Below are 25,639 nucleotides of genomic sequence, written 5' to 3' on the forward strand. Positions count from 1 at the left end.
AAACATTAAATAAAATAGATGCAAATAATAATCCAGGTATGTGGAAAAAAAAACAGACGAGAGAAAGGAAAAGAGAGAGAGGAGGCTCTGGGGAGAGGCATTCTTAATGTAAGTGCAAGTCCAGATCCCACCAGAAAATTTGTAGGTTCCATATACTGCAAATGTACAGTGCATGTGCAGATTTGAGACAGTCAAAAGCCTTCCATGTGGATGTGGACATTTTAAGTTACTAAAGAGTGACAGAAATTTAAAGATGCAGAGGATGTTAAAGAATCAGTGGCTCAGGGCAATGACAGGAGTTTGGAGAAAGAGAGACGACTGGATGACTAACAGGCTACTAAGTTTTAGAGTTGGAATGACAGAGGTTTAATGTAGAGTTGACAACGTTTTAAAGGATGAGGGGAAAAACATATTACGACATTTGAAATGTACTCTAAAAGGAGACAATTATCTGCTCTCATGTTATGTGCACTATATTTAATTCTTGTGGTTCTAATATTAGTAGTAAATAAAGCATCAATATTATGCAGTACAAACAACTGGAATGAATGAACCACTGTGCAAACCTTACTAGCAATCTCAAGAAACAAATTAGTCGGTAGCTGCCAACATTTATATGTGTCCCCACAACCCACAAAAGTAACAGATAAAGAGAAAAAGCTGTGCTACTGGTCCTAAAAGTAATATTGCAATTGTAAACAAGTGATAGTGACATGCCTAGATGTCTCCAATACTCTCCAATGGTGTACAATAAATATAAAGTACATACAAAGCCCCATAAATGCAATAAAAATATACAATAATGGTGTTACCCTCCAAATGTATACTGAATATTAGCAATAATATTGTCACCCTCTATGGGTGTAAAAATCCTAGTGACCGTCCATAAAGGGTGCTTCAGTGACCATCAATATATAAGACATGGAAAATAAGTGAAATAATTACTACAAATAAATACCGTATTTGCCAGTGTATAAGACGACCCGGCATATAAGACGACCCCCTAACTGTACAGGTTTTTTAAATGTTTTGCCCGTACTCACCGTTTAAGACGACCCCCCATTCCGAGGCTTCCGACGCTTCATATGCCTCTTTTTCGTTATTGCTGGAGCCATTTCCTTTTTCCTTCTTGCTGGTGCTGGAGCCAATCACGGCAAGCAATGTATTCTATTAATGAATACAAAGCCTGCTGGGATTGGCGGAGGCTGTAACATCATCAGCCCGCGCCTCTCTCACGCTCAAAGCCAATCGGAGCAGGCTACTGTGTGTAGCCTGCTCGGATTGGCAGAGATTGTTACTCCAATCCGAGCAGGCTCTGTATTCATTTGAATAAATCGCTCACTGGGATTGGCTCAGTGGTATATACTGTATGTAGCCGAAGCTACATACAGTATTACCGGACATCCAGAAGGCATCCCAGCAGCTGACCCGGCGTATCAGACGACCCCTCCTTTTTGCCCAGTTTTTTAAGAAAGTCCTTTATATATATATATATATATAAATATATATATATATATATATATATATATATATACACACATATATATATATATACCATCCAAAGTGATTTGATGATTATATAGTGTGAAATATACACTGTATTATAGTACTGTGATATAAGAAAAAGTCCTTACTATCAACTCAGCTGTGCAAATACAGTATATATGTGTCCTATAGTAGTTCATATACATGTGTGTGGCAAGTTCTTTATTTTTTTTGGATACACTTTTCCTTTAAATCGTATTCAATAATAAAATATACAGTGACTGTTTGCTCACTATTCCACCATGTGAATTCTTCACTGGTATAGGTAGCAGCTCACCTCAATATATAGACCTAGAAAGCATAGGTCAGAAGCGCATTGTTCTTTTAGAGTTGGGATTGACTCAAATCCTGGCTGTCTTTCGTTCAGTCCTCTACTAGATTGAGGACCAGATGACCAATTTGCTTTCTGGATCCACTTCTTGTATAGTGGTTGCAAGGTACTCAAAGGAACAAAAGAGGAGCCATAATCGTAAAAAAAGGTAACATAAAAATCTTCCTAACTTTAATAAACCCAATAAAATACACTCATGTGTTAGTGTGGCCCCTTAACCACTTACGGACCACCCGCCGCAGTTTTATGGCGGCTGTTTGAAGGAAGATATCGTTGTTATGGCAGCAGCTAGCTGCCATAACCCTGGTATCCCCTTCTTCAGTGGGCAGTCCGCTACAAGATAAAAGTGGTCCCTGTGGCAGATTCGCCAGAAGATCACTTTTATCGGTGGCGGGAGAGGGGCCTTCGCCGCTGCTGACAGCTCCGATAATCGGCGGGAGGCGATTGCGTCCTTTCAGTAGCTGTGCATGAAGACAAGTGAGGGGAAGATGGCCCACCCATCTCCATACAATTGCTGGGCGGAAGCGACGTCAAAACGTCACTTCCGCCCACAGCTGTTAAAGGGACAATTTTTTTTATTGCATTTTAGTCTAAATATGAGATCTGAGGACTTTTTGACCTTGGATCTCATATTTAAGAGGACCTGCCATGTTTTTTTCTATTACAAGGGATGTTTACATTCCTTATAATAGGAATAAAAGTGACTTTTTTTTTAAACAGTGTAAAAAGAAAAGGTAAAATAAATAATAATAGTAAAAAAAAAATGTTTTAACCACTTAAGCCCCGGACCAATTGTCAGCCTAAGGACCAGAGGTCTTTTTACAATTTCGCACTGCACTGCTTTAACTGGTAATTGCGCGGTCATGCAATGTTGTACCCAAACGAAATTTGCGTCCTTTTCTTCCCACGAATAGAGCTTTCTTTTGATGGTATTTGATTGCCTCTGCGATTTTAATTTTTTACGATATAAAAGGAAAAAGACTGAAAATTTTGAAAAAAAAAAGATATTTTCTACTTTTTGTTATAAGAAAAATCGAATAAACTAAATTTTAGTCATACATTTAGGCCAAAATCTATTCAGGCACATGTCTTTAGTAAAAAAAATGGCAATAAGCGTATATTTATTGGTTTGCGCAAAAGTTATAGCGTCTACAAACTAGAGTACATTTTCTGAAATTTACACAGCTTTTATTTTATGACTGCCTATCTCAATTCTTGAGGTGCTAAAATGGCATGGCAGTACAAAACCCCCCCAAATGAACACATTTTGGAAAGTAGACACCCCAAGGAAATTGCTGAGGGGCATGTTGAGCCCATTGAATATTTTTTTTTGTCCCAAGTGATTGAATAATAACACAAAAAAAAAGTTTACAAAAAGTTGTCACTAAATGATATATATTGCTCACACATGCCATAGTTATATGTGGAATTGCACCCCAAAATATATTCTGCTGCTTCTCCTGAGTATGGGGATACCACATGTGTGGGACTTTTTGGGAGCCTAGCCACGTACGGCACCCCAAAAACCAATCACTGCTTTCAGGATTTCTAAGGGTGCAAATTTTTGATTTCACTCCTCACTACCTATCACAGTTTCGAAGGCCATAAAATGCCAAAATAGCACAAAACCCCCCCAAATGACCCCATTTTGGAAAGTAGACACCGCAAGCTATTTACTGAGAGGCATGTTGAGTCCATGAAATATTTTATATTTTGCCACAAGTTGCGGGAATATTACAAACCTTTTTTTTTTAATTCTGCTGCTTCTCCTGAGTACGGGGATACCACATGTGGGGCACTTTTTGGGAGCCTAGCCGCGTACGGGACCCCAAAAACCAATCACTGCCTTCAGGATTTAAATATAAAACGCTACCAAAAAAAACTGTTGGCGATCGCAGGGATCAGGCCTGACTCTGCGAACGCTGCAGTTATGTGTTTAGTGTTTTGTAAGTGACAGTGATCGATTGATACTGCACTTGGGTGGGCTGGGCAGAGGGGCAAAACGCAGGTGCTAGCAGGTATCTGGGCTGATCCCGCTAACAATGCGTTTTTTTGGAACCCTAAACTGCTGGGGACGCTAGTATAGATCTGATCAGATCAGATATTGATCTGTTCAGATACTATACCACTACGGGAGGTGTATGCTTTGCGCGTGGGTGTTAGCGGTACTGGCACTAACCTAGCGCTGCCTGGGGCGACGCAGACCCTGACCCTAAAACCTAATTGATGTCACCCGCCGGGTGATCAGGGGGTTAAAACTTTATTGGGTAATAAATGGTGGGTGCCCTGATGCTATAAAAAGCAAACTAACTAACCAGAGTCACCCGTAACACTTATACAGTGATCACTGGTGAAAGGGTTAACTAGGGGCAATCAGGGGGCAAAAACCTGGCGATGAACCTAAAAAATAACTAGCTACCTAGTGGCACCAGTGACACTAATGCAGCGATCAGAAAAACGATTGCTTAATGACACTGGAAAAAGGGGGTGAAAGGGTTACCTGGGGCAATCAGGGGGTTAAAACCTTTATTAGGTAGTATATGGGGGTCCCGGACGCTATATAAAAACCTGACGGGGAACCTAAATAACTAAATAACTAACTGGCTATCCAGCGTCACCAGTGACACTTATATGGTGATCGCTGGTGAAAGGGTTAACTGAAGGGGCAATCAGGGGGTTAAAACCTTTATTGCGTAGTATATGGGGGTACTTAATGCTATAAAAACCTGGCGGTGAACCTAAAAAAATAACTAGCTACCTAGCGGCACCAGTGACACTAATGCAGCGATCAGAAAAACGATTGCTTAGTGACACTGGCAAAAGGGGGTGAAAGGGTTAACTCTAGGGGCAATCAGGGGGTTTAACCTTTATTGGGGGGGTAGGGGGCTACCCTGGACCTAACACTAACTGCCCTGACACTTTTTACTGTCACAACTGACACTAAATGCAGTGATCAGTAAATAAATGATCACTGCAATCAGTGACACTGTGACTGGGAGGGGGGGGATCGGGGGTAATTTGTGTGCCTATGTGTACCTACGTGTCAGTGTAGTGTTGGTGCACACTTACTATGTCCTCTCCTCTTAGTCCGGTCAAAAAGACCGCCCGAGGAGAGTGACATCACTTCCTCCCTGCCTGTGTTTACACTACACAGGCAGGGGAAGCTTCTCATTCGCCAGGAGCGATCGAGAGGGGATGGCCAGAAACCAACGGCCATCCCCTCATCCCGGATCACTCCTGAAGCGAAACGGACTGCCGCAGCCAGTGGGAGGGGGTCCGATCGGACCCCCCACCCGCTGGAAGGCAAGTCCTTAAGTGGTTAAACGTGCCCCGTCCCGCAGAGCTCACGTGCAGAAGCGAACGCATACATGAGTAGCACCCGCATATGAAAACGATATTCAAACAACACATGTAAGGTATCACCATGATTGGTAGACCGAGAGCAATAATTCTAGCCCTAGACCTCCTCTGGAACGCAAAACGTGCAACCTGTAGAATTTTTTAAACGTTGCCTATGGAGATTTTTAAGGGTAAACGTTTGTCGCCATTCCACGAGCGGGCGCAATTTTGAAGCGTGACATGTTGGGTATCAATTTGCTTGGCGTAACATTATCTTTCACAATATAAAAAATTGGGCTAATTTTAAACTGTCTTATTTTTTTATTCAAAAAAGTGAATATTTTTCAAAAAAAAAGTGCGCTTGTAAGACCACTGCGCAAATACGGTGTGAAAAAAAGTATTGCAAGGACCGGCATTTTATTTTCTAGGGTGTTCGGAAAAAAAAAACAATAGATAATGTTTGGGGGTTCTAAGTAATTTTCTAGAAAAAAAAAATGTTTTAAACATGTAAACACCAAAATCTCAAAACGAGGCTTCACCTCTCTAGTTAATCTGTGACATCACTTCTGGTGATGTGATGATGTCATTAGCTCTGTCACCGCGTTTCTTCTTGTGAATTTCTCAGGGATCTTGAGAAAAGTCACATGACAAAACGTATCTCATACAAGAGAAATCATTCTAAAACATATACTGTACTTTTTTAGATACAAAAATAAAATATTTTAGAAAAAGTTTGGAAAGCATGCTAACTCTCTCTTATATAAAATCAGGACTATGTAGTCCAAACATTCAAAACGTGCACCAGCTGTCTGGTGCAAAGCTGCCTAGCAACAGTTGTGAGGAAAGCATATCCAGGTAGCAAGTGCAAAAAACAAAGCAGATTAATTTCCACGATAATGTACATCATGTCCAAATACCTCCAAGCTAAAAACAAAACAAAAAAATAAACATCTGTATAAGTATAAAAAAAATTAGGTAAACTCGATGGACCACTTGGACTTTTTTTTGCCGTCACTCTTCTGTTTCCATGTTTTTTCTATGTTTCTTCAATGTTTCAATGCTACAGTAGGGACACTGCAATTTAGTATTTCTCATTTCACATTTATTTATGTGGTATTGATCAGCTATTTCTGCAAAAATTCCGCAGAATGTGATATTTTATTATATGCAGCTGAAACATGCTATAAAAGCCTAGAGGTCTATGGATAATCTTGTACTTTAACCCACTCCGGTGTTCGCTCTTTTGCAGCAGGCCTCCTCCACCAATGCCTTTATTTCTAGTTGCTACGTCTCCCTAATGAGAATGTACCTGGATAAATATCCAAGCTCGGCCTGTGATAGAGGGATAACGGATGTCAGAGAGATACCAGGGAAACTGTGGGAGGAGGCCCTGGAAAATGTTTGAATGTATCACAGTGAATGTCCCAGCTCTACATCCATTTGTGGACACACACACCCCACTTAAGATCCACAGCATGGGACTACGTCCAACTTCTCTTTGTGGTAGATGTGAGAGGGATGTGGGGGATTTCATCCACCTCATGTGGAGATTTCCGAAGCTCCACCATTATTGGGGTTGGTAGTGCCAGAGATTAATACTGCCCTGCAGGTCTCAATTCCGATGGAACATAAACCATGTGTTTTGGGTATGTTTAACAGTATCATTCCAGATAAATACTTGAAGGAGGCAGCAGCGAGGGCGCTATTTAGGGCCCGTAGGCTTATACTTATGCAGTGGATCTTTCCGGGTCCCTCAACAGCTAAAATGTGGCTAGAACAGGGGGGCACTATGCTAGAATTTGAAAAACGTATATACCAGCACAGAGGCAGTCCCTTTAAATTCGAGAAGGTATAGGGAAGCTGGTTAAATGCACCGGGTCTAGCTACAACTGATTTACTTATGGAAATAGTGCTCTTGTGATAGGTTGTAGGGTATCTCCTGTTGCTGCTTATCTGTATGATTGGGAAAGTAAGGGTTTGCATAAGTGGAAGAACAGTGGTTGGTAGGTACACTTCATAGTATCTGTAAGATTAAGTGTTACTTTGGTTCTGACTATCTGGGTATAAGTCGTTGTACTTTATTTATATTGAATGTTTGTAACTGAGGATGACATCTCAATAAACTTGTTTCTTGATTTAAAAAAAAAGAAAGAAATTGTTCTCAGTCTTGATATGGGCCTTAGGCCTTCCTCTGAAACAACTGCTGTTTTAGGATTGTGTAATAGGTATTTTTCTATCTCAATAGGCTTATCCTTTTTTAACCTAAAGGATGCAACTAAATTATCACCATCTTTTTGCATTTATTCCTTAACTTTGGAATGGCAAATGAGAAACCGCACATAGCATCAGCTTACTTCATACACGTGTAAATAGCACCAGGAAAAATCTGCAGACATCTAGATCTTGCAGTAATGCCAGAAGATAACATTGATATATTTCAGTGAATTCACCTTTCTTAAAGCGGTTGTATACCCCCTAAAAAAAAATGTTCCTACACCTGTAAGGCAGAAGGCATAATGAGCTAGTATTATGAAATACTTACCTTAGAACGAGGCTTCGGTAACTCCAGGGCGAGGTAGCTGACATGTTGCCTTGGCATGTCTTGCGGGTATCCACGATGTCGTCACTCTTGCGCCTGCGTGCAGGAGACTTCTCTCTGGAAAAGTCTAGTATCTGCTGGGCTTTCAGCCGAGAATCCCCTGTGCGCATGCGCCGCTGAAGTCAGCGGCTCATTGCGAGGGGAATATCTCCTAAACCGTATAGGTTTAGGAGATATTCCTTTTGCCTACAGGTAAGCCTTATTATAGGTTTACCTGTAGGTTAAAGTTATAAAATTAACTATACAACCATTTTAAGTTGTTTGTAACTTTATATGCATTAAATACTTTGAGCACTCAAACCATCACTAGAATATGTAAATATCACACTTGGGCACATTAGACTTTATTTTCTAGTTTATTAACCTCATTTTAGAACATTGATGAAAAGGTCCCAGCTTTTTACCTGGGCTCCCTACAGGGGCAATGCCTGCCCTTTAGAATTAAGACAATCTCACAAAAATTTTATATACTGGTTTTAGTATTTGTGCCCATTTTTAGAAACTTGGTTCTCAGCCATAGGAATAAGCTGGCATTTTAGAGCTACTTATACACCTTACAGATATCATTGAGCTATTTTATTTACTATCCAATCAAATGCTTTCCGGTTAGATAACTATTGAGTAGGATATATGGAATGACACCCAATGTTCTGAGAGATGTGTATTGGTGTCTTGTTAGAGTGCCAGCATTTACGAAATGTGGGCTTTGCCATTCGCAAAATTGAGTAGTCATTGTAAGCACTGCCATTTGCTTCAAATTACTACAATTAAAAATAGCCCTTTTATGGAAATACTGTGCAGTTTATACTGTTAGGTCAATCCCAGTACAGTAAATAATGTTATGATGTGTGAACATTAAGTTTATCATGACAAATATTCTCTGTGGGGTTGGGTACTACTCTATAGACACCATCTGCTGTGGATTAAAACAAAATACCTCACTATACCATGATAAAAGTCAAGCATAAATGAAAATGTAACTTCCAGCCTATGCATCCTTTGTTCTATTCATAAGATTTTATTGTTGGGCATGAATACATGATTATTGCTGGAAGGGTGGTAAATAACAATCTTATTACATAGGGTTATATTTTAACCACTTCAGCCCGGAAGATTAGGCTGCTCAATGACCAGAGCACCTTTTACAATTTGGCACTGCTTTACTGGTAATTGCGCGGTCATGAAATGTTGTACCCAAACAAAATTTGCATCCTTTTTTTCCACAAATAGAGCTTTATTTTGATGGTATTTGATTGGCTTTGCAATTTTTATTTTTTGTGATATAAACATAAAAAGACCAACAATTGTTATAAGACAAATCCAATAAACTCAATTTTAGTCATATATTTAGGCCAACGTGTATTAAGCCACATGTCTTTGGTAAAAAAAAAAAAAATATATCAATAAGCATATATTTGGTTTGCGCAAAAGTTGTAACGTCTACAAAATATGGTACATTTTCTGGAATTTAAGCAATGTACACAGTGAGGCACACTGCCTCACTGTGAGGCAGTCTGCGGAGGAGTGAACTTCTCTTCCAGCTAGATCCGCGCACAGGCCGCCCTCCACATCCACCCTACCGCCGATGATCACTGGAGCAGAAACATCTGAATGAAATGATTAATCCATGCTGAGAAAAACTAAAGTACCAGGGAGATACCACAAAGCGACACAGGGGCTCACACTGTGAAGGCACATTCACCCCTGCAGAGGCAGGGTACCTGGTGAGTGCAAAACCATCAGTTTGCACGAAAAAAATGCATCAGGAACTTTTTCAGCCATTAAGAAGCAGTCATATTATTCGTTAAATTGAGCACGAGTCACTTACATCACGTCTCTGGACTATGAATTTAATTTAATTGTTTACATGCCTATTTAATATTGTTATTTGCCAAAAGCTTTTTTTTTTTTTTTCACGCAGTTTGGTCATATTTTTGGGAACGTTTTTGAAGACCAAACAGGGTCCAACACTGAATTTTATTTGTTTATTTGTCTTATTCTATTTCATCTTTGTTTTTCACTTTAACATATTTTTTTCATTATTATCACTGTACAAAAGCACACCACAATATTTAATTATTGTAGATTTATTTTTTAACACAGCAAACCCTGAGGTTGGGCTTAGTTTGGAGTAAAACATAACAGGGGGTCCAACACCATATTTAAAAAAAAAAATTATAATTCATTTTTTTAAAATTCGTATCTTTTTATTTTGTGAAAGAAGGCATATCCTGGAGAGAAAGGTCTCTCTCATATTTCAGATAGAAAAAAAATTTTGGGGGATTTTTTTGGATTTATTAAGGTTTAGCGCCACGTATACCTATTCCCTCTTTTAAACACCCCAAGCTATTTGCCGAGAGGCATGTTGAGTCCATGGAATATTTTTTGTTTTGCCACAAGTTCCGGGAAAATCACAAACTTTTTTTTTTTCACAAAGTTGTCACTAAATGATATATTGCTCAAACGTGCCAAGAGCATATGTAGAATTACACCCCAAAATACATTTGACTGCTTCTCCTAAGTACGGGGATTCCACATGTGTGAGACTTTTTGGGAGCCTAGCCATGTACAGGACCCCAAAAACCAATCACCGCCTTCAGGCTTTCTAAGGGCGTAAAATGGTGATTTTACTCCTCACTAACTATCACAGTTACGGAGCCCCTGAAATGTCCAGATAGCACAACCCCCCCCCAAATGACCGCATTTTGGAAAGTAGACACCCCAAGGTATTTGCTAAGAGGCATGGTGAGTATTTTGCAGCATTTGTTTTTGAAAATTAAGAAAAAAAATTTTTTTTTTTCTTTTTTCAATTTTCAAAACTTTGTGACAACTTTATATGATCTGCAAAATATTCAACATGCCTCTCAGCATATAGCTTGGGGTGTCTTCTTTCCAAAATTGGGTCATTTGGGGAGGTTTTGTGCTATCTTGACATTTCATGGCCTCCGAAACTATGATAGATAGTGAGGAAGTGAAGTCACCATTTTACACCCTTAAAAAGCCTGAAGGTGTTTGGTTTGATAGGGGATATTTACATTCCCTGAGATAACAATAAAAATGATAAAAAAAAAAAGAAGAAAGGAACAGTTTAAAAATAAAATAGTAAAATAAATTATAAAAAAACAAACAAAAAAACCCCCTGCCTCCCATACTTACACGCAAAGGCGAATGCAGGCATCAGTCTGGTGTCATATGTAAACAGCAATTGCAACATGCATGTGAGGTATCATCACAAAGGTCAGATCGAGGGCAGACATTTTAGCAGTAGACCACCTCTGTAAATCTAAGTGGTAACCTGTAAAGGCTTTTAAAGTGGTTGTAAACCTTTACAACACACTTTGACCTACAGGTAAGCCTAGATTAAGGCGATTTGTGGTGATACCTCACATGCATGATGCAATTGCTGTTTACATATGACACCAGACTGATGCCTGCATTCGCCTTTGCGTGTAAGCATGGGAGGCAGTGGGTTTTTTTTTTGTTTGTTTTTTTATAATTTATTTTACTATTTTATTTTTAAACTGTTCCTTTCTTTTTTTTTTCTTTTTTTTTTTTTTATCATTTTTATTGTTATCTCAGGGAATGTAAATATCCCCTATGATAGCAATAGTTAGTGACAGGTACTCTTTTTTTTTTTTTTTAAATGGGGTATATTAGATCCCAGATCTCTCCTCTGCCCTCAAAGCATCTGACCAGACCAAGATTGGTGTGATAAAATGCTTGGCCAATTTCCCAAAGGCACTGTTTATATCCGGTGAAACCTAAGTCTTGAAATGCTCATAGCTCGTTTCTTAGGTCAAACAGGTGGAGCCATTCTGGTCTCTGATCACCTCTATGGTGAGCTGGTGGAACCACCGGCTGCATTCCCGGGTTCCCAGTTGGGACAGAAGAGCCCGAGAAAACCATGGAATACGGTGGGGGGGGGGGGGGCATTCCATCCTGCTGCTTGTAAAAGCAGTCTAGAGGCTAATCAGTCCCTAGGATTGCTTTTACATGAAAGCTGACTGCTGGCTGAAAAGAATGATACCTAAACCTGCAGATATCATTCTGATATAAACACTCAAAGTCCAGCAGCATACCAGTACCTCACTGGTCCTTGTTGGGCATACATTGTAATGTTCTTTTTCTCTTATATTCACCGACCCACACATCTCTGTAACTAAATGGGTTGTATAGCCTGCCATTAGGAGAAACTAGGCAAAATTGTTACACAATACACAGAACTTTAATCCCGCCCCTGGGAGCGGACTCTGTGCTATCAACCCTTCCCACTGCTTCAGTTTTTATTTTGCCTAGCAAGGAGAATGACCTAGGAAACCCTGCGGACCTCTCGGTCCATATTTTTGCTGCAGGTTTGCTGCTTTTTGCGCAAGATGAAAGATCCTGAGATCTTCTATCAACTGCCGGCTGGTTGACAGGCTGATTAATGCTATCCTTGTAGTCTCCCCAGTCCGGCCATTGAGCGTGAGCAGGCCGCAGCTAAGGCTCGGCAGGCCACGACATGCCTCAGCTCCAGAGGTGGTCGGTGAGCTTCAATGCTTCGGGGTATACATATGACCGGCTACTGCTGTCTGGATCACAGTATACTGGGCTACCCTGTAACTGCGCAGGAGTAAGTCTGTGTTGGAATGTCTCCCAGCTCTTCAGGGCTGGTAAGTACGGCTCTCCCTGCCTCGGTGGGGTGAGCAGCTGGGCATTCCCTGGGGGGTCGATTAGGGGGCCACCTCACCTCCCTATCTTCTCTCCCAAGTCCCTATCATCCCTCCTCCTCCCCTCTGGGGGGGGGCTGCATACGCTGTGGGCGGTGTGTATGTGTGTGGATTCGCTGTTTTCTCACCTGTGGGGGCTCTCTGCGGCTGGCGTTGGTCCTGGTCCAGGTCTGGGGGGTCCCAAAAGGTGTTTGTGGAGGCTGTTCTGGCTGTTAGCAGGCAGCACGTTTTCATTTTTTGTTCTGTCACCGCATGGCGCCGTCCGGCGGCCATCTTGGATGAGGGAAAGCTGATATTCTCCTGATGAGCTTCAGCTGCCATTTTATTTAGGATTTCCTATTACTTGCATTGGTGGCCATTTTCTTGGAGCTGGAGCGCTGTTTTCACCGCTGTCCTCTTGTGGCAGCATTACATGTGCTCTCACTTGCTGTTTCCTGTGTACACTGTGTGTTCAGGATGCTGGATGGCTCTTTGCTGAATGCTGAAGCTAGCTCTGCAGATTGTTGCACCCCTGTTTTTTGCTGCTGCTGCTGACACAGTTTTCTCTTCTCTGCAACTGGGAACCTCCTAGGGACTACAGGCACTGCTGTGGCTTTCACAGAACGCCCCAGGGTGGTGAGTCTAGCGGTAAGTACCCCCCCACCCCCCACGCGGCGGCAGCAGGAGGGCGGGACCTTCACTGTCCTAAGTCCCCTTGAAGGTTGCAGACAGGCTAGGGTCAGCATGGCTTCAGAAACTGGTGTTTCTTCCCCCAAAATCCAGGCTATAGCAACCGGGTCACCTGCGGTTAGCGCGGTGCGCATGGACACCCTGACGGCAGTCCTTGAATCCTATGTTGCTAAGATAGAGGCGGCACGTGGCAGGAAAGGTGTACATAAGAGGCCCGTGCCCCCCCCCCCCCCCGTCCTCTGGGGAGAGCTCTGATGCAGACTCAGGCCCTGCTGCGGCTGGAGACCCCTGCTCTGACCTATCAGATGTGGCTGACCAGGACCATTTGGACAGTCAGGATGATTTCCCCGTCCGGGTCCGGGCGCGACAAGGCGCTTGTTGGAGCACTTATCACAGCTGTGCATTATACCCTGAAGATTCAGGAGCCAGCGGATCCCTCTGCTGATGTACTGGTCCCTTTTGGGTCCCGCAAGCCAGCACGTTCACCTAAGGTGTTCCTGTATTTGACTTATTTTGACAAATTCATCTACAGGGAATGGGGTCGCCCGCAACGGACCTTTTCGGTCCCCAAAAATTTGGCAGCGCGTTATCCTTTGGGGATTAATTGGTTCTGGATCAAATCCGATCGTTGCTCAACGTATAGCTATGGCGCTTCGTGCAGCTGGGCCAAGCTGCCTCAGTATAACTGTGGCAGCTGGTCCGGAACCGATTATATGATGGTATCAGTTTTTCAAAAATTTTACATCAGTCATTGATCTATATCAGGGGTCTGCAATCTTTCCAAACAAAGGGTCAGTTTATTGTCCTTCAGACTTTAGGAGGACCAGACAGTGGCCAGCATGAGTAGAATTTTTCCTTGCATTAGTGGGGGTAAACATTGCCACATTTGGTATAAGGTGGAGGGATAGTGCCCCATCATTGGTTTTATTAGGAGGCCCATTGTTGATGTCAACGAGAGAAACGCTGTTGATGTCAGTTGGCAGAATAGTGTCTCATATCAATGGGGGAATAGTGCCTCAAGGGCCAGATAATGGCAAGCAAAGGGCCGCAGTTTGGAGACCATTGATCCATATTAAAGCAGTAAGAAAGTATGGAGACTGAAAAGTGTGGCGAATTGTTCCTTGGCTGTAATGTTGATCCAAAGGCTTTGATAAGCCTTCAATAGATTTTTAATTGCTGATTCAAAACAAGTATGATTAGGAATTGAGGGGTGACGCATTCACTTGTGTGTGCAGTTAAAATTTTGGCTATTGCACTGAAGCAGGTAAGGCTAGTCTGGAAAACAGACTAAAAAAGGAGCAGAGAGCTCTGCCTTCTAGCTGAATATGAAAATACTAAGTAACCATATGGAATACTTAATATTTTCCTAGGAAATCCTTTTTAACTTAATTGTTAATCCTCACAATAAGTAAGAAATTACATTTATATATATATATATATATATATATATATATATATATATATATATATATATATAGTTCAGCTCTTGTAAGATTTCCTTGACTTATACTGATTTGGATACAACTAAAACTATTTAGATAAAAGCTTGGTCATGCTTAGCAAGGTGTAATAAGGTGCTTACTAACTGAGCTGGAATAATTACAATGGGCGCCTGATACCCATTAACCAGTAACATGTTATTTTTAGTGTTTCTGTATTCTAGCACAAATGTAACGACTACACAGTTCTTGGCACACATATCATATTTGAAAAATATCTTTAAAGCGGAGGTCCACCCTAAAATGGACCTCCACTCATCGGAATCCCCCCCCCCTCCGGCGCCACAATCGGCACCTTTCAGGGGGGAGGGGGGTGCAGTTACCTGGATAATCCAGGTAACTGCACCCACTTCCAGGGTAGCTCTCTGCGGAAAGGGGCGTACGTTACGCCCCTTTCCGCAAGCGCCCGCCCCCTTCAGCAAGTGCCCCCCTGCCTGCTGGGAAACACACAGCTCCCAGAGGCAGCGGGGACCGTCCGGATTGCGCCGCGCGGCTCGCGCATGCGCAGTAGGGAACCGGGAAATGAAGCCGAAAGGCTCCATTTCCTGATTCCCATACCCAAAATGGCGGCGGCAGGACCCGACAGACGAGCGAGCGATCGGCTTCGGGTGCCGACATTGCGGGCACGCTGGACAGGTAAGTGTCACTATTTAAAAGTCAGCAGCTGCAGTATTTGTAGCTGCTGGCTTTTAAAAAAAAAAAAAAAACGCGGAGTCCCGGTGGACTCCCGCTTTAAAAAGGAATGTGGCAAATGGGAATAAGAGATATACCCCTTGAAATGTTCCACATTTTGCCATGTTACAACCAAAAATGTAAATGTATTTTATGGGGATTTCATGTGATAGACCAGTGATGGCGAACCTTGGCACCCCAGATGTTTTGGAACTACATTTCCCATGATGCTCATGCACTCTGCAGTGTAGCTGAGCATCATGGGAAATGTAGTTCCAAAACATCTGGGGTGCCAAGGTTCGCCATCACTGTGATAGACCGACACAAGTGGCACATAATTGTGAAGTGGAAGGAAAATGATAAATGGTTTTCAATTTTTTTTTACAAATAAATATGGGATAAGTGTGGCGAGTCAATACTTTGTAAAACCACCTTTCGCTGCAATTACAGCTGCAAGTCTTTTTGGGTATGTCTCTACCAGCTTTGCACATCTAGAGTGACATTTTTGCCCATTCTTCAGTGCAAAATAGCTCAAGCTCTGTCAGATTGGATGGAGGGTATCTGTGAACAGCAATTTTCAAGCCTTTCCACAGATTCTCAATTGGATTAAGGTCTGGACTGGTAGATTCTAACACAGGAATATTCTTTGATCTAAACCATTCCATTGTAGACCTGGTTGTATGAAACGTTAGGTTAGGTTTTCTTCTAAGATTGCTCTGTATTTGGCTCCATCCATCTTCTCATCAACTCTGACCAGCTTCCCTGTCCCTGCTGAAGATAAGCATCTCTGCAACATGATGCTGCCACCACCATGTTTCACGATGGGGATGGTGTGCTCAGGGTGATGTGCAGTGGTAGTTTTCTGCCACACATAGCATTTTGCTTTTAGGCCAAAAAGTTATTTTGGCCTCATCTGACCAAAGCAACTTCTTCCACATGTTTGCTGTGTCCCCTACATGGCTGTTTGCAAACTGCAAATGGGACTTCTTATGGCTTTCTTTCAACAATGGCTTTCTTCTTCTTCTTGCCACTCTTCCATAATGGCCAGATTTGTGTAGTGCATGACTAATAGTTGTACTGTGGACAGATTCTCCTACCTGAGCTGTGGATCTCTGCAGCTCCTCCAGAGTTACTATAGACCTTTTGGCTGCTTCTCTAATTATTGTGTGGAGAACAGCAGCACTCACCTGAGTGCAGTATATTAAAACGTTAAATAATGAGTTTATTAGGATAAAAAATATCTTCAGGCTGTGATTCATAGCCTGGAGAAGGAGCACGCATGCTCTGAACGCACGCCTGCTGGCCCTGTGTCCCATATCCAGTGACGTCACAGCTGACGGGAAATGACTGCCAGTTTGACTTTGGAAACCTTGGCAACCCCTGCAGCTAGCAAGACAGCAGCAGAACCCCCACACCGCCAGCTAACTGAATCAGAACTACACACCGAGCCTTCCCATGTGACTAGCCTTTTTAACCCGTAATTACCCTGTGAGTTAATTCTGATTTTAATTTTTATCTTAATAAACTCATCATTAATCATTTTAATATACTGCACTCAGATGAGCGCCACTGTTCTTCACATTATATATCTACAGAGCTGCTTCCTCTTCCACAGCTGGCTGCACCTCTAGAGCACTATTTACATCTTTAACCCATCAAACTTGTTCCTAACCCATTCAAGCCTGAACTGAACTTTCCCAGGATCCAAGCCACCCCTAACCACTGGATTTTATTATCACAACCACCTTTACCTATAGTTTTGTTTCCCACCCATATGTCTCTCTCCAAGCACCACTATACTCCCCCCCTCTCTTCTCTAATTATTGCTCTCATTGCCCGGCCTGTCAGTTTAGGTGGATGGCCATGTCTTAGTAGGTTTGCATTTGTGCCATACTCTTTCCATTTATGGATGATGGATTGAACAGTGCTCTGTGAGATGTTCAACGCGTGGCGCATTATTTTATAACCTAACCCTGCTTTAAACTTCTCCACAACTTTATCCCTGATGTGTCTGGCATGTTCCTTGGCCTTCATGATGCTGTTTGCTCACTTAGGTTCATCTGGGGGCTTTTCAGAAAAGCCTTATTTATACTGGGATTAAATTACACACAGATGGACCCTATTTATCAATTAGATGACTTCTGAAGGCAATTGTCTCCACTAGAATTTAGTTAAAGGTATCAGAGTAAAGGGGGCTGAATACAGATGCATGCCACATGTTTCAGATATTTATTTGTAGAAAATGTTGAAAACCATTTATCATTTTCCTCCCACTTCACAATTATGTGCCACTTTGTGTTGGTCTATCACATATAATCTGAATAAAATACATGTATGTCTTTCATACATATATATATATATATATATATATATATATATATATATATGTGTGTGTGTGTGTGTGTGTGTGTGTGTATATATATATATATATATATATATATATATATATATATATATATATATATATATATATATATATATATATATATATATATTGTGGCAGGTCGAGCCTGTGCTATTGCTTAGAATGGCAGTCTAGGCCAGACTTAGCAGGAAACATGCACACTAGTGATGCAGGTGTATGCTGGGTTTATGTTAGGCCCCTTTCACACTGGGGCACTTTGCAGGCGCTACAGCGCTAAAAATAGCGCCTGCAAAGCTTTCATACTGGAGCAGTGCGCTTGCAGGACGGTCAAAAAAGTCCTTCAAGCGGCATCTTTGGAGCGCTGTAGGAGCGGTGTATTTACCGGTGTATTTACCGCTGCTAAAGCACCCCTTCCCATAGAAAACAATGGGCATGCACTGGCGGTAAAGGGCCGCTATATTTAGCGGCGCTTTACTGTAGTTTTAGCTGCACTATGCGGCTGATATCGGGGCAGTTTTAACCCTCGCTAGAAGCCGAAAAAGCGTTAAAACCGTGCGCAAAGCGCTGCTGCTGCGGCCCTTTACCGCCAGTGCATGCAATGCCCCAGTGTGAAACTAGCTTTAGAGCCAGTTAGAGGTCAGTGGCCCCAATATTACCAAGGGGTTCAGAATGTGAAGGGAGCTGTGAGGGGCACATCACTTCGCACTTGTCCAGGTCAGGACAGACAAAGGCCAAAGCCTGTGAGGATGTCACATACCTTACAGCGGAGTCCGAAATGCTGAGGGTGGCCTCTTGCACGGTTCCAGTCCCAACACCCCTGGTAGTGAGGACAGGGTGTGCTGGCGCCGCGAAAGGATTGGGAAAACTTTTTTTTTTTTAAATGCCCCTGTTTCCAGCAGCATATACTTATCTTTACTTAATTTTCCCACCGCTCTTTTCAACTGTTGAGAATGGATGTTATGCTTTCAGGTATGGAGGATCATTTGACTCATTCAGCCTGTCAGCCTGGTGTTTGGCTTTTGACCCAGCACTGTCACACAGGGTTAAAAAGTTCTCAACCCCCTGTAAGCTTAAACGAAATAGGCTACCTTTCTTTGATTCAGATTGAATGGAGCAGTGAGGGAGGGAAGGAAAGGTAAGCATGTTGGGCTGTGAAGGAGCACAATAAAGTGAACCTTTTCCTTTGCCTTGTCCAATACTGACCCTTCTTGTTAATAAAAAGTCGCAACTGGGCTAAATTTGGGGGAGCAGCACTGCCTCATGTCTATTCTGAGGTACTTTGAGCAAGCCAATGACTAATTCTATTTAGAATGAGGACACAAATAATAACTAGTGTACTATTTGGACTTAAAGAACATTGAATATGCCCACAGTTCATATTTCTTAGTTTAGCCCACAGCTGTAACTAATAACCCACACTCATGGTGGCAGTAAATTGCACATAAACCCCCTTACCTTACCACAGCAATTACACACTACCCCACTGCACTTTTTCCAAAGGGCAATTAACCCATGGTTTTTGTGCAGATTAGCTAGGCTTCCCATAGACTTCAATGAGGTCCTGTGGTTTTGGAGCAGTTTCAGCAACCGCACAAAAAGCACAGGACATTGTAGAAACCTATGGGAAAGCACAGCTAACCTGCATGAAAACCATGGGTGAGCTGTGCTTTTGCAAAAGAGCAGCAGGGCAGTGTGAAGCCACTCTAAATGTGCAGTACAGAATACTCATAAATGAATACTTATAACTTTGAAAGTAGGGTCCCATTATTTATGGTCCTACATTTTAAAAAATCCTTTGAGCTAAGGATAGCTCCTGGGGGCTGCATTTTTTAAGAAACAAGCCCATATGTCTAGTGTGAGGAGCAATTTATATAGGGTGTTTCAGTTGCATAAATAGTTAAGTAGCTGGGACACTCTAAAAGAACCCATGGTGCAAGCATAATTTCCTGCTTACCTAGAGATCCTGAAAAAATACAGATCTAAAATTTCAAGCAGAATAGGTTTACTCAGGCCCATAAATGGACAAACACAAAAACAAATAAACCCCTCTTCCAACAAAGAGGGGCCTGTGGCACCAGGGACAGCACACGAGCCACAACCAGGCTTCCAGGGACCCTCAAACTCTTCAAGGGGTTAGCCAAACATTACAGTCTCAAGCAGCAGTACCACTGATTGAGGGCACTTACCGCCATACTGGGGTTGCATGGGGAAGTGAAACGCTACCATCTTCTAATCCCTTCAGCTTTCCCCGGCCAGTTTTCACTAGCTAGCGATGTGGTGGGTTAGGTGGATCCCTCCTCCGGGTTTCAATTTTCCATTTAAACAAAAAATGGCACTCATGGAGGGTTGTCTTAAATTGGCTGTCTCCACTGGGCCTTGTGTTGCCAAGAAAAATACAAAGGCTCTGGGAATGCTGAAGAAGTAAAAGTTGGGTAGCACCCTCACCCTCCTAAACAACTTATAATGCATGTAGATGAGTCATTGTAGAGGAGTTACTGGGTCTTGAGGCCAAGAAGGGAGATGACTGTAAGGCGGAATACTCTCCTGCTGCCTGTAAAGGATCGGTATAAAATGATTCCAGCCAGAGCCTTAGATAAAATGACATAACCTGCAATAAAGGGGTAAATGGGGTAGGAAATACTAACTCAAGTATATACATGGCCATATAATCCTAATCTCTATAGCATCATGGACCATCATTGCTCTACACTAGATGTGAATCTGACATTGGCCCCCTTTTTGAGTAGTGTATGTTGATAACTTGGATTATATAAACCTCAAAACTGCAGGAAGTGGGCATTAAGTCCAACTCATGAGGGAAGAACAGGGACTATAACTTGAGGTCTACACATTTAAAACCATGATCTAACCACCTGTCCTATATGATATGAAGATGGGCAGCCCCTATAGGTATGGAGATATTTTGTATGGAATATTAGCATTGCATTACATTACCACCCATTGTGCTATTGTTGGGGACAGTGCTGGCATTCTTTTTTTGGCAATCACCTTTTCTTGCCGTAAACAATGTCACCTGGAGAATTTCACAAAGTTTTTCATTATACCCAAGAGACGTAGGGGTTTATTTACTAAAGCTGGAGGGTGCAAAATCAGGCTTGCTTCCATGTTGTATTGCCTAAGCTTAAAGGAGTTGTAAATCCTCATTCTAAACCCTGAACCCAATCGCTCCAGTGGCCAGGGCAAGCACAGCAGCTCCATCCTCTGTCTCGGGTCCTCATTGGATAGATTTATAGCAGCAGGAGCCATTGACTCTCACAGCTGTCAGTCAAATCCAGTGACATGGGAGCCAGGGGGTGGGGCCGAGTCCTGCTGTCTGTGTCTGTGGGAGTGCACACGCATGAGTGCCCCATGAAATGCGGCTCTCTATGAGGGCACTCAAGAAGAGGAGGAGCCAGGAGCACTGTGGGGAGACCCCGGTAAAGGAGGATAGGGGCCACTCTATGCAAAACCCTTACATACATACAGAGGTAAGTATGAACATGTTTGTTGTTTAAAAAAAAAACAAAGCTTTACAATCACTTTAATTGAACAAACTAAGGTTAGAAGCTGATTGGCTACCGTGCATAAGCTGCACCAGATTCTGAGTGAAACCATTTTAGTAAATCTACGTAATAATTTCAGATAAAGGGAGGCAGACAACCCCATCATAACATAGAAGAATTAAACTACTTGTTTACAGTGTGCCTGGATAATCAGACTGTCCCAAAGCATATGCCATAGTGCAAGGTTTCTCAAGGCCAGTCCTCAAATACCCCCAACAGGTCATGTTTTCAGGCTTTCCATTATTTTGCACAGGTGATTTGATCAGTTTCACTGCCTTAGTAATTACCACGGCTGTTTAATCTGAGGGAAATCCTGAAAGCATGACCTGTTGGGGGAACTTGAGGACTGGAGTTGAGACACATTGCCATAGTGTACCTATGGCGCCCTGGCATTTTGGGCATAATGGATTGCGAGAGAGATCATATTTAAAAGGTTTACTGATGCTAAATATGTTCTGTGATGGATGTACATATGGTTACGTTTATCAGAATTTTTGGATGAGATTATTTTGTGAGCCTGTAATGCTTACTTTTCTTCTTCATTCTCAATTAACCCTATAGTATATCCCAAGATATTTAAGTTTTTGGGAGGCAGTAGCAAATATAATGGGAATCATGCAGAAGCATTTTAAAAACGGAATCTTCCAGTGGTGGATCCTACATTTCAGTTCCCAGTAAACATCCTAGAGTTCCTTTTGAGGATGTTCCCTCATTTAAGGATTCTGTTCATAGGTGTCTGGAACCCTTTTAAAAGGCCTTGTTTGTCCTTGCAAGTCCTGCTTGGCAGTCAGCTATTGCTGCTATGTCCATTTGCCAGACTATTGCATACTGGACAGGACATTTGAATTGAGAACATGAACCTGCCTTTGAGGATCCTGCTCTCTTAGAACAATCACAACGGATGACATCAGCATTGTTGTTTTATGTCGATGCTCTAGAGCAAGGATATGCAATTAGCGGACCTCCAGTTGTTGCAAAATAACAAGTCCCATCATGCCCCTTCTGCCTCTGGGTGTCATGTTTGTGTCAGAGTCTTGCCATGCCTCATGGGACTTGTAGTTCTGCAACAGCTAGAGGTCTGATAATTGCATATTCCTGCTTTAGAGCGGGCTCTCCAAACTATGGCCCTCCAGTTGTTCAGGAACTAAAATTACCATTATGCCTAGTCATGTCTATAAATGTCAGAGTTTCACAATGCCTAATGGGACATGTAGTTCCGCAACAGCTGGAGGGCTGTAGTTTGGAGATCCCTGCTATAGAGCATGTAATTTGTTAGGTTTTTTCATTGCCCCTTATCCTGTGTGCATATGAGCAGGATATTGTGCCTTAAAGCTTGCTCTGTTGAACTTTCTTGTAAAAGGTGTCTACTACGCATTTATTTTGATGGTGAATGCCTGGTTGGGGGAAGTTAATGGACAAAATATGCTTTTAACCCTCAAGAAGAAGCCCAAGTCTCCCATTCCTATGGCTACTGCTTCTCGGTACAAGAGTTATTTTTACTCTCCCAGAGTGTATTCTTCCAAACCAAGGCTTGGCACCCCCTTCCTTTGCAGGCCCTTTACTACCAGGTCCACCAAGCCTGCCCAGAGGTCCTCCTCACAATAAAGAGGCACCCCTACTCCTAGGTGTGGGGAGTCCGGATCCAAGATATCCCACGCCTCTGGATCCAATCTGTCTTTTTAAAGAGAAAACACAGTTTCTATCTCCGCTTGAAAAAAAGGGCTATCTCTAGCACCTGAGAAGATCAGACTTTATAGGCTCAATATGGGTGACCACACAAAGTATAAAACATAATACATTTATTATAAATGTTTTAAACATCGCCATAAGTAGCCTCAACTGGATTCAAATATTGGCACAAAAATGGCCTACTAGAAACACCGTAAGTCTATACATGGCATATACAGCTAGGTAGTAAATGTAGATTTAGAGTCTGTATGCTTGCGACTGTCAGGTCAACATTTCACCAATTCTAGATTTCCTCAGGACCCAATAAAGTAGTAGGGCAGAGCTATGTATTAAAAATAATATCAAAACATCAAAAACAAAGCATAATATATGATAATAATTCCCATAATTGTATGAACATGCTCATATCAACATGACAGATCATAGGGCGTCCATTAGCAAAGCTTGGGGGTAGGCACAGGGGCTCCAGAACCTCCCACCACCAGGTGGGATACCGCCATAGGCAGTACAGGGGTACAGATGTCTAAAAGGCAGGATAAGGCCACTAAGTGTGTAAAGATGGATGTACTTTTATTGGCTAGGTATGTAAAAAAAAAAAGAGAGCCTACTTACTGAAATTATAAGGCAGAAACAAAAAAAGCTGTAGCCACTAATGGATGATGAAAAAGTTAGATGTTATCAACAGCCCCAGAAAACCTAAAACCGTGAGAAAGTAGTGATTGTACCAGCTTTTTTTGGACAATGGTTTCAAGGTTTCTATTCAATCCAGAGGTAGGGATAGTCAGCGCGGAACAAATTCCAGAGGATAGTATTGGGGACATTAGTGGTAGGTTGACTAAAGAACCTAAACCTGAGGTAAGTACAGTAACAAGTCCCATTTGCAACCTCAAAACACCCAATAAGGAGATAGTATGCTTCCGGTCTAAACTATGTAGCATGTTCACCAGTGGCAGGAGTCTGGTGAACAAGATGGGAGAACTAGAGCTACTGTTGTACAAGGAGGATTTAGATTTTGTAGGAATTTCATAGACTTGGTTTAACAGCTCTCATGATTGGCTGGCAACCATCCAACGGTATTCCTTATATCGCAGAGATGGAGAGGGTAAAAAAGGGGAGGGGTATGCTTGTATATCAAAAAATTATGTACAAGTGAATGAGAGAGACGACATCACTAATGGAGCAAGGGAGGAGGTGGAATCCTTATGGGCAGAGCAACAAAGGGAGGAAACTAAGGGGAAAGTAATACAGGACATATGCTATAGGCCCCCTAACCAGAAGTAGGAGGGGGAGGTGGACCTTCTATCACAATTTGGATTAGTGGCAAGGATGGGAAGTGTAATTTAAAATGGGAAATTTTAATTTTCCAGACATGGGTGGAAGGAACCGCACATTCATCTAAAGCTCCTCATTTCCTAAATTTCTTGCAGGCCAATTTCATGGATCAGATAGTAAATGCACCAACAAGAAACAAAGCGTTACTAGCCCTACTGATTACCAACAATACAGACCTGATCACGGATGTGGAAATACGGGCCAATTTAGGAATCAATTAATAAATTATACAAATAGGAAACATAAGGGGAATACAAAGACACTGAGTTTCAAAAGAGCCAACTTCCCTAAACTACGATCCTTGCTATAAGATACTAAATGGGATAAAATCTTAGGAACAAAGAACACAGAGAAAAAAGGGTATACTTTAAGAGCATATTAAATAAGGGTATTAATCAGTGCATCCCAATGGTAAATATATTTAAAAGACCTGATAAAAGTCCTTGGTGGCTTAACTCCAATGTAAAAATGCATATAAAAGCAAAGGAGAAGGCCTTTAAAAAATACAAGGCTGAGGGATCATCACCAGCATTCCAACTTTACAATGAATGCAACAAGAAATGTAAGGGTGCAATCAGGGCGGCTAAGATAGAACATGAAAGGCACAAAGCAGGGAGAGTAAAAAAAAATCTAAAGTAATTATTTAAGTATATAAAAATAGGAAAAAAGGGAGTTCAGATCACATTGGTTCCATAAAGAATAATGAAGGAAATCTGGTTACTAAGGATAGAGAGATAGCAAAGGTATTGAATTTATTCTTCTCCTCAGCCTTCACGAGGGAAAGGGGGGGCTTCAGTAACCAAAACTGCAATGTTTATTCTCATGACATGTGACAGGAAGCACCCTCATGGCTAACAGTGGATAGAATTAGAAATGAATTTGAAAAACGTAACATTAATAAGTCATCGGGACCAAATGGCTTGCACTCGAGGGTCCTTAAGGAACTCAGTTAAGTAATTGCCACACCATTGTTCCTAAGTTTTATGAACAGTCTACTGACTGCCATCTAGATAAAGGAAGGCCCGTAGACACGGTGTATCTGGATTTTGCAAAGGCAGTTGATACAGTTCCCCATAAACATTTACTGTAAAAACGAAGGTCTGTCGGCATGGACCATAGGGTGAGTACATGAATTGAAAACTGACTATAGAGGCGATTTCAGAGGGTAGTGATAAATGGGGAGTACTCGGAATGGTCCAGTGTGGAAAGTGGGGTCCCCCATGGTTCTGTCCTGGGACCAATCCTATTATTTAATTTTAATTTATTCATAAATGACTTGGAGGATGGGCTAAACAGTTCAATCTCAATATTTGTGGACGATACTAAG

At 42.0% G+C, this 25,639-nt stretch overlaps 1 protein-coding gene across 1 annotated transcript in view; it reads left to right on the forward strand.

Annotated features, from left to right (window-relative positions):
- The window catches only part of ADCY1 (adenylate cyclase 1), a 550,492-nt gene that overhangs the window by 194,231 nt on the left and 330,622 nt on the right, over nt 1-25,639 (forward strand). The gene's annotated exons all lie outside the window — the stretch shown is intronic.

The sequence above is a fragment of the Lithobates pipiens genome, unplaced genomic scaffold (assembly GCF_037356315.1).
Source record: "Lithobates pipiens isolate NorthernLeopardFrog02 unplaced genomic scaffold, aLitPip1_a1.2 Scaffold_19, whole genome shotgun sequence".
Taxonomy (NCBI): Eukaryota; Metazoa; Chordata; class Amphibia; order Anura; family Ranidae; genus Lithobates; species Lithobates pipiens.